The sequence below is a fragment of the Takifugu flavidus genome, chromosome 8 (assembly GCF_003711565.1).
Source record: "Takifugu flavidus isolate HTHZ2018 chromosome 8, ASM371156v2, whole genome shotgun sequence".
Lineage (NCBI taxonomy): Eukaryota > Metazoa > Chordata > Actinopteri > Tetraodontiformes > Tetraodontidae > Takifugu > Takifugu flavidus.
In genome coordinates, this window is record NC_079527.1 from 4,139,497 (window position 1) to 4,150,202 (window position 10,706).

The 10,706-nt window shown below is 41.2% G+C and overlaps 1 long non-coding RNA gene across 1 annotated transcript; it reads right to left on the minus strand.

Moving 5' to 3' along the window:
• Positions 1-9,490: 9,490 nt before the first annotated feature.
• LOC130530427 (uncharacterized) lies at positions 9,491-10,706 on the minus strand. The gene is made up of 3 exons (XR_008951833.1): positions 10,016-10,706; positions 9,846-9,941; positions 9,491-9,707 (listed from the first exon to the last, which is right to left on the minus strand). It is a non-coding gene; the product is annotated as an uncharacterized LOC130530427 (long non-coding RNA).

Here is a 10,706-nt window from a genome sequence, read left to right on the forward strand (position 1 = left end):
TTTTGACCTGTTACACTGTCCATTTTTGGGGAAGGAAATAAAGAGCAATATTTTTTTAAACCTTCTATCCTAGTGTTACTGTAGGTCACAATTCATTGTATTTTTTAGTGTCATCACACCAATGTGATGTGAGTTGTGCACTTTCATCATTGCGCAAATATTTATGCACAAATCTAACACTTTAACAAATCAGCTGATTATTCACACGTCTCACTCTCTCTATGTATGTCGGCATGTGCAGCAACTGGTGAATTGGCAATGGGGAAAGCTGAATATGTGGCTATGCTTCCCCTATATATCATTCCAATCCAGCTATGTGCATCCTCCAAAATCCTCAACTCACCCTCCAACGCCAGGACTCAAGAAAACAGCATGTAGTTGGCAAGCCCCCCGAGTGCCTCAGCATGCACAGACACACTTCCAACACACGCCAGTAGAAGACAACCCCTGGAGCTTGACCTACATTATGTGTCCTCTTGCTTCTGATCTGACAATGTATCACAGCATGGCACGACTTCCCTACTGGGAGGGCAGTCAGGGGCACAAAGAGGGAAAAGAGCAAGCTATCGTACAAGGACAATGTGTCCTTTACACCTCGTCGACAATGTAAAGAATAGTATTGGCTTAAACTGAAATGTGATATGAGTAGTAAAACATGCAAGCAAATGCATGAGACTGGTAGACATTCTGGCAAGTTGATTATCTCTCCAAAGTTGTACATTACAATTCTATTTTAAAGAATGTACTTTTTTTACATATTGGCAAGAATGACTGGCTGAAGTAGATATACTGTAAATTAAATAATAAACAGTGATAATGATGGTAATGTTAATAAAAGTAACAATAATTGTTATTAGTGAGTAAAAATGGAGACAAGCTTGAGAGTTAACAGTACATATGGCACTAGCCCTGAGTGCCAGAAGCACACATGTAAATGATGTCACAATAATCTAAAAGGGACATAAAATAGCTTCAAATGATCTTTCTACACATCAATGGAAAAACAGAAAATTTCTTTTAACTCAGATTTTCCTGAAGATGATTGACATGGGAATTCAATGTATGATTGTCACAAACTTAATTTAAATAATAATTTCATGTGCTGGCAGATTTAAAAAAAACAAAACAAAAAAAAACGTATAATCATCTACTCATTAGCTTGTAATACATCAATGATGCACTCACACCTAGACTTGAAAACAAAGACTTAAGTAATGGTTGAAAATGTTCAAACAGTTCAAAAACAACATAAGAATGGGGATGAAACAGGAATTTGAATGTGGCATGGTTGTTGGTGCCAGACTTGCTGGTCTGAGTATTACAGAAACTGATAATCTACTGGAATTTTCATGCACAACCATGTCTAGGGTTTACAGAAAATTATCCATTTTTTTTTCTTTAAAGCTAGAAACTATCCCGAGCAGCAGTTTTGTGCACAAAATGCCTTGTTAATATGAGAGGAGAATGTGCAGACTGGCTTGAGATGATAGAATAGCAGCAGTAACACCAATAAGCACTCATTACAACCAAGGAATGTAGAAAACAATCTCTAAAAGCAAACCACGTGGAACCTACATCAGCAGAAGACTGCACCAGTGTTGCGCCTGTCAAGTGAGAACAGGAAAATTAAGCTATCGCTCACAATGGGCTTCTAGGTTCAGAGCTTCGCAGTGTGCTGATAACCCTGAGTGACTGCCCATACAAATGTTTGCATCACTTCCACATTTATGAAAAGAACATAACACTTTGTGGTTGGAAGAAACACCGCAACTACACAAACACCTGAGGTTAAGCTTTATAAATCCTAGGCCATAAAATAAAAGAGGTTTGGATTGGAAACACTAAGCAAAACTAATGTAAAAGTAAACTGAATATAAATAAAACATGCTTGGTAGGGTAGTGTTCTATTTTAAAATATATATATATTATTATTGTTTTTCAGTCATTGTATTGTCATTTCAGACTTGGTTTAGCCTCTTGTAACTAAATATTTAGACAGCACCCCCTTTTTGAAAGTTAAATAACTACAGAGACTAATTGTACTCAAACAATAAAATCATCTTTGAAGTTAGCCTGAATTCCATGTCCTCAAACACTGACTTTTGGACCTGGAAAGGAGGTGAAATGACAGAAAGAAAATGAGGTGAAATGACAGAAAGAAAATTCCCATTGGAAAATTCCCATTGGAACATTTCTTCCTAGGCAGACAAATCCAGTCAAATTAAAAGCTATCCTGAGCTTTTTACCAAGCTTTTTAAGCCAGTGGCAAATTAATTTTAATTTGCCATACAGACTTTTGATGTGGACCTCTCCTCAATCAAATAAGAGTCAGGTCAAGTTCAGATCAAATTCAGCATTTTGCAGATTTGTGCAGGCTTGGCTCCTAGCTTTAGGGGGAGAACTGGGTTGAGTTAAAACTTATGTAAGATTTTGTTTGACGGTCCCGGCACAATCTATTCCTTTACTGCTAAATTTACAGCCTGCATATGCATTCACTTAGAATCTGCGTAATATTCTATGACTTACACATGCTCTGTTCAGATCTCCTGAGTGAGTATTTGTGATAAATCATTTTAAATGTACCATAATGCAATTTTTTTTTTAAATTTCGGATGAAATTTTGTTTGAAGTTAAATCCCTACTGCTTTCCTTTAATTGGATGATTTAAGAAGTATTCTCTCAAGGGGTTGTCCTGATACCTAACAATATATCTGTATTTTCTTTTGCCTGCTGCATTGGTTACTTTTGAGCAATTTACCCCTAACACAAAGCTGTTCACTGGAACAACTTCCCAGTTCAAATCACCAAAGCCCCAGTAATCACAGTAATATAACATAGTTGAAGTCAGCAAAGAAAAACCTGCAGCGGATTTAAATTTATATAGTTTGGTAGTCATAGGTTGGACCTGACATTTGTCCTCAGTTAACAACTCTGGCAAACTAATTTGTCATAGTATGAAAGTCATCTCTCCCATAGTCCACCAATAGTAAAACTGCAATTCTGGCCTGGCTGCAATGAACTGGTGTGGAAAGGAAACAATCCACTAAAACCAAAAATTCAATAACATAAAATGCAAAAAATAAAAAAACCACCTTAAAAATTAAGTTTCTTTTTTCCCTCCATTAAATAGCTATTGATGCCATAAACTACACAAAATATTTGACATTCATAGAATGAATGCATTGTTATCTATATTCTGACCAAATCGTGGTTGAAACATAAGACTGAAACATAAGACTGTGTATACATGATTAGACCATTCCCCTTGAAAGCTACCATGGCCTACCACAAGAAAAAACAGAAAAATCAAGCAGTGCAGAGTGAGATCGCTGTAATAAATTGACAAGCTAAACCGATCATATTAACGCTACTTGTTGGACATTAAAGTCTCAAAAGGACATTAAAGTCTTGTTGGATATTAAAGTCTCCATTATCATTGGAGACTTTAATATCCATATATCTCCATTATCATTGGAGACTTTAATATCCATATAGATGTTATAAATGACAGCTTTAGAAATGGCTTCATTTCATTACTTGAGTCAGTTGGTTTCCTCCAGCAGATAAACCAACCAACTCATAGCTTTAACCACACCCTCGATCTAGTCCTGACTTATGGTGTTGAGGTAGAACATGTGTCAGTGTTGCCTCAGAACCCAGTCCTGTCAGACCATTCTTTGATCACTTTCACATTTATGATTAAGGATTCTTCTATGCTCAGAACAAAGTCTTACTATAGCAGATGTCTTTCAGATAATGCTGTAGCTATGTTTAAGGAAGTGATCCCTGTGCTGATCCCAGGACCACCGTGTGTTTCCCCAGGGATCAATCATTATAATCTTAGCCCTGCTGAGGTTGACTCTATTGCTGAGGGTGCAGCAACCTCACTGAGAATCACGCTTGATTCTGTAGCCCCCCTGAAAAAGAAAATAGTAAATCAGAGGTGTGCCCCCTGGTATAATTCACATATCAGGACCCTCAAGCAGAAAGTGCGAAGACTGGAAAGGAAGTGGCATTCTTGTAAAATAGACAGCTATCATGTAGCCTGGAAAGACTGTCTATTAGGTTACAAAAAGGCCCTCTGTAAGGCTAGAACAGCTTATTTTTCTTCTTTAACTGAGGAAAATAAGAACAACCCCAGGTTTCTTTTCAGCACTGTGGTCAAATTAACTAAGAGTCACAGTGTTTTAGATCCACATATCCCTTCTTCCCTTAGTGGTAAAGACTTCATGAGCGTCTTCACTGATAAAGTTCTAGCTATCAGAGAGAAAGCCAACCAGGCCATCCCAACAACTGGACCATCACCAGATGTGCCGACTGTGGGAACATACAGGGTCTCCAACGAGCCCTTAAGCTCCTTCAGCCCTATATATTTTTCGGAGGCGTCATCGCTAATTCAGAAATCCAAGACCACCACGTGTCTTTTAGATCCCATCCCAACACACCTGTTGAAGGATGTTTTACCATTGATAGGCAGTTCTATCCTGGACCAGATCAGTGGTTCTTTAGTGTCAGGTTATGTACCCCGGTCCTACAAGGTGGCAGTGATTAAGCCGTTGCTTAAAAAACCATCACTGGATCCTGAGGTCTTAGCAAATTATAGGCCAATATCCAACCTTCCTTTTATCTCTAAAGTTCTAGAGAAGGTGGTGGTGACTCAGTTACTGGAGCACCTGCAGAGGAACAGCCTGTTTGAGATGTTTCAGTCAAGCTTTAGAGCTCACCACAGCACAGAAACAGCACTTCTTAAAGTCACTAATGATCTTCTCATAGCTTCCGATCATGGACTGGTCTCTTTGCTGGTTCTGCTGGACCTCAGTGCTGCTTTTGATACAGTTGATCACAGCATTCTGTTACAGAGACTGGAACATGTGATTGGGATTAAAGGGGCAGCACTAGACTGGTTTAGATCATATTTATCTGATAGATACCAGTTTGCTCATGTCCATGGTGTTCCCTCCTCATACAGTAGGGTTAGCCATGGAGTTCCTCAAGGTTCTGTACTTGGACCAATCCTCTTCACCTTGTACATGCTTCCCTTAGGGAACATTATTCGGCAGCATGGGATAAATTTTCATCGTTATGCTGATGGCACTCAGCTCTATTTATCCATGAAACCCGAGGAGACAGAGAAGTTAGTGAAGCTCCAGACCTGTCTTAAAGACATAAAGTGCTGGATGTCTTCAGATTTCCTCCTCCTTAACCCAGGAAAAACTGAGGTCATGGTGTTTGGTCCTGAACCTCTCAGGGATAGATTAGATCACATGATCACTCTAGATGGTATCTCATTAACATCTAGTCTCCCTGTGAGGAATCTAGGAGTAACTTTTGATCAAAATCTCTCCTTCAACTCACACATTAAATTAGTCTCTAGAAGTGCCTTTTTTCACTTGAGGAACATCACAAAGATCAGGAAGCTGCTGACGCGGCATGATGCTGAAAAGTTAGTCCATGCATTTGTTACTTCCAGGCTGGACTACTGTAATTCTTTATTATCAGGGTTTCCAACAACTCTTTAAGAAGCCTCCAGTTGATCCAAAATGCTGCAGCCAGAGTTCTGACACGTATTGACAAAAGAGATCACATAACTCCTGTAATGGCGTCGCTTCATTGGCTGCCCGTTAAATTTAGAATAATTTTGAAAACCCTTCTTTTGACCTACAAGGTCCTCAGAGGCCTAGCTCCATCCTACCTGGAGGAGCTAGTGATACCTTATCAGCCCAATAGACCGCTCCGCTCTCAGAATGCTGGTCTACTTGTGGTTCCCAGAGTTTCTAGGAGTAGAATGGGGGGCCGAGCATTTAGCTACCAGGCCCCCCTGCTATGGAACCAGCTCCCTGTCCAGGTACGGGAGGCTGACTCCATCGCTACTTTTAAGACCAGACTTAAAACCTACCTCTTTGAAAAAGCTTATTGTTACTAATTCTGTAGTTCCAGTTACTATCATAGACAGACAGATTATCATACTTAGGGGGTCGTCTAATTGTTCGGTCACATCTTAGTTATGCTGTTATAGGCCAAGGCTGCCGGGGTCCAGAAACATGATCACCTGACAGGCCTCTGTCACCCCACTGGGTCATGGTTTCCTCTCCTCTCCTTTCCTCTCCTCATCAAGCAGACTAGTTATGCTGATTCTTGTGTAGTTTTTCTGCCCCCCCCCCCCCCCCCCCCCCCCCCCTCTATTTATTTACAGGTATCGCCGCCTTCGGAGCTGCATAATGACCTCCGGCCCCGCTGAAGTGATTGTATATCGTATTTTTGTGTGTGTTTCTGTGCTCTGTGCCTCTCCTCTCCTCTCCTCTCCTCTCCTCTCCTCTCCTCTCTCCTCTCCTCTCCTCTCCTCTCCTCTCCTCTCCTCTCCTCTCCTCTCCCCCTCCTTCTCCTTCTCGTTTTCCTCTCCTCTCCTCTCCCTTCCTCTCCTCTTTCCCCTCCCCCTCCTCTCCTCTCCTCTCCTCTCCTCTCCTCTCCTCTCCTCTCCTCTCTCTCTACCCAGCCCCCCCATCAGCAGGAGGGTCCCCCTACATGAGCCTGGTCCTGCTCAAGGTTTCTTCCTGTTAAAGGGGAGTTTTTCCTTACCACTGTTGCTTGTCTGGGGTCAGGCCCTGGGATTCTGGAAAGCACCTTGAAACAATTTTGATTGTATAAGACGCTATATAAATAAAGATTGATTTGATTTGATTTGATTGATAAAGATTGATTTGACATGGTGATTTCACGAGTCCTGAATGATTGCACTGATTGGAGAGTTTGAAGATGATGCATGGAGAAAAACAGATAAGCAGTCTTTAAGATGGTTGTAAGAAAGAAAAAAGTAAGATGTTTGTTTATCTTATGCCATTTGTGTCATTTGCTTATTACAACAATATGCTATTCCATGGTGATTGCCAAGGGCAGTAAGAAGACAAATTTGATTAATTTGTATCTTTTTCACTTCTTATATCAATGATAATCTTGCCAACTTGTTTATGCTTTGCAAGAAAGAAATACAGTAACTGTGTCAACATGTTTAAAAACCACCTGTTGGTTTATTGCTGGTGAAGCTTTGAAAATGTCCCTTCTGTTTTCTGCCTGTTCCTCTTTTATGTCCATCTTTTTTATTTATGTCTGTTAAACAAAGATGCTTCAAACTAATAAAAAGGAACATAGTATTGACAGAATTAGAATGGAGACTTTGGAGTTCCTGTATTTTTCAACAGTTGTACCTAGAGGGAACTTGTTCAATGAGTAAGGAGTGGCAATGCAAAACACATATTAAAATGTGAATTTAACAGGATGTTTAGTGCTAATTATATGGCATTAATCAGCTCTAATCTGTTTTTAATCCAAATCTTCACCTTATTAACAAACCATACGTCAAGACTGGATTAGACAAGCCAATTGGGAAAAAATGTCAAAGACAGATTGCAGAAGAGGAAAGCAAATACATATAGAAAACTTCTTAGCACATTTTCATTTAGTTTCAAGAGTTTTCTGACAGATGTCCATTTAAATATTGATTTGAAAGTGAAGTTGAAACAACTGAACTATTGCTATTCTTTGCTGTTATGTTTGTATGGTAATCGCATGTTTAAGTGAATAATTAAGACATTGTATACATACATAATAATAAGACATCAGCTCAACTTTCCCCATAAGGTTTTGTCTCTCTTAAATGGATTCTGATGTGGACTTCTACACCTCACGGTGACCAGTAGAGCAGAGAAATTGCCTTTTATTGAGGAGGTCGATTCTTCTTGGGGTCCTGTAAATTGCCTTGTATTGACACCCTGTCAGATTTGCTATCCTCCTGTTAAATCCAAGCTCTCAAGTGAGATGCCTCAACTCAACACCGGCTAGAAGTCCCTGCTGTCTATTCCTGTGTATAAAATCATTGGGCCAGATTCACGAAACGTTCTTACGAACAAATTTGTTCTCAAGTCCCACTTACGAACATTTTAAGAAGATTGTGGCATTCACCAATTTCTTCTTATCTTGGATTTATGCGTAGGTAAGAACAAATCCTACGAACACTTAGTAGTACTCTTACGCACATTTCAGTGCCGACATGTTGGCATGGTTGTGTTTTTTTCTCTTGTGCAGTTCAATAAAATTCAATATTACAATGATAATTCTGTCATATTTATTTCCTATTTTTGGTGATTTACGGAGAATTTTAAAATTACGTAAATGTGCCAATGACTTAACATTAATCAACCAAATTGTAAAACTATGCCATCAAGTAACCCCCCCCCCCCCCCACCCTATTTATATGTGCATTCTCAAGACCTCAAATGGCATATTATTGCTGCTGCAAGATATTGCTGATCGGGCCCTAAGGAGAGAACGGATGTTTCGCGATCATATCGATCTTTTTGCAGAGAGTGATGAATTCCTCTTAAGACGCTTCAGGCTCACACGACCGGTCCTGATTGATCTCTGCAACCAGTTGGAGCCAGCACTTCGGAGCCACACACTTCGGTCCAACCCTGCCCCCCCGCATGTGCAGGTACTGTCGGTCCTCGGCTTTTTGGCTACAGGGACATTTCAACGAGTGCTGGGAGACAGGGTGGGCATATCACAGCCATCAATTAGCCGCGCTCTCCCTCGTGTTTTGGATGGAATAAATCAACTGGCCACACAATATATTAAGTTTCCGTATACACCACAATATCAGGTCACAGTCAAAAGAGGATTCCATAACATCGCTGGCCTCCCGAACACCATTGGTGCAATAAACTGCACCCATGTAAGCATCAAGGCACCCTCTCCAGACCCCTTCCCATACCTCAACCGCAAGCAGTACCATTCCATAAACGTCCAACTCATCTGCGACGCCAACAACCACCTACTAAACGTGGTCTCAAGGTTCCCTTTATTTTTCAAAACAGCTCCGTGGGAACACACCTAGAACAAGGAGCAGCTGGTGACGCATGGCTCATTGGTAAGTATCTTTTATAATTTCTCTCAACTGTCTTTATTTGATTTTATCAGGGGATCGAGGATATGCCCTGGCTCCCTGGTTGTTGACGCCACTGACCAACCCTCAGACGCCACAGGAAATGTTATACAATCAGATGCATGCGCGCAGTCGCTGCACAATTGAACGCACCATTGGCATTTTAAAGGGGCGCTGGATGTGTTTGGACACAGCAGGTGGCAAATTGCCGTACAAACCGGAGAGGGTAATTATTTGTTTTTGTTATAAAACCTTCTTAGATTACGTTTATTCATCTAACTTATGACTCTCCCTCACCATTACAGGTCTGTAGGATAATCATGGCCTGCTGTGTCCTGCACAACATCGCTATGAAGCGTTGTGTCCCTCTTCCCCCCTCAGCCACAACCCCGTGAGGATGTGCGTCCTGACCCAATGATGGGGCCAGACTGCGGGCACGCGGTTCACGTTCGAGCGCAATTAATTGCCCGTTTGTGAATAAAATGCATTATTGTCACAATTTCTGTCTAACAGTCTTGATTCACTTGAAAAAGAAAAAAAAGAGACCGGTTTCAGAGCACAGCTTTTGCGTTTATTTCTTTACATTCGTTGATTTCTTTAAGTGTGTTGGCTATAGTCATCAGGGTGGAGGCTATTTTATCAAGCGTGCTAGCCATCCTTTCTTGATTGTTCAACACAGCGTCAGAAATCAAGCGTGGAGAGGCAAGGGACCGAGGACGCGTGTTGCTGCAGGAGGGGTCCGTCTGTCCTTCCACAGGTTGGCTCTGTGGGACTTGAATAAATAGGCTAATAAGTCAAGCCATGGCTGCGACCCTCAGTCCAATACGTATTCCGATACCACACACACCATGGTAAACTCCTCCGGTACTACAACTTTTAAATAAAGCTATTATTCCAGAAAATAAATAACCTTCCGATTCCTCTGGTGCAGATGACGCACAGGGAGGGGGTGACAGTGTTGCCTCGTGGCCCAGGTCTGTATCCAAACACTCAGCCGATGGTACACCTAAAGAGGTGGGGAAATTAAACAATTAAAATATCATTACAATTACAGTATAAGATTTGCCCCATATAGCCTACCTGAGAGTGCCGTCTCTCCGATGATGGCCCCGAGGCGCTGGTCCAACTCGGACAGGCTTTTGATGTCTGCTGTTCCTCCAGTCCGTTGCGTCTCCCGTCGGAATTTAGCTATGTTTTTTTTGGTTTTAGATTTAAGGTCAAACCATTTTTTTTTTTTCCACCTCCGCTAATGAGCGTCCTTCTCCCGACACTGCGTCCACTGCACTTGTGATTGCCTCCCATATTTCCTTTTTATTAGTGCCAGTATAACCAGCACTAACACTACTGAATAGAACCGATTTCCTCTGGGTGATTTCCTGCAGCAGTACCTCCACCTCTGAACTACTAAAGTTTTTTTTTCCTCCTCACTTGCTGCGCTCCATCCGACTTCTTTTTCGCTTTCAGCATTTTGCTGCTTTTTGCTCTGTCTACAGGGTCCTGCTGCAGTTCCTTTTATGGGCATTCGTGGGCGGTGACTTATGCTAATCATATGTTAATTAGACTCACCTGGCACGCGCTTTCAATTTACGAACAGATGGCATTCATCAATCTAAGAACACAGCTGCGAACAATTCTGGGGCTTACGAACGCGCTGATGAATCCGACGTAGGGTTTTCTTAAGAAACTTCTTAAGAACAACTTAAGAAAGAATCTAAGAAGATCCTTAAGAACATATTGGTGAATCTGGCCCATTGTTATTAACTACTGAAGC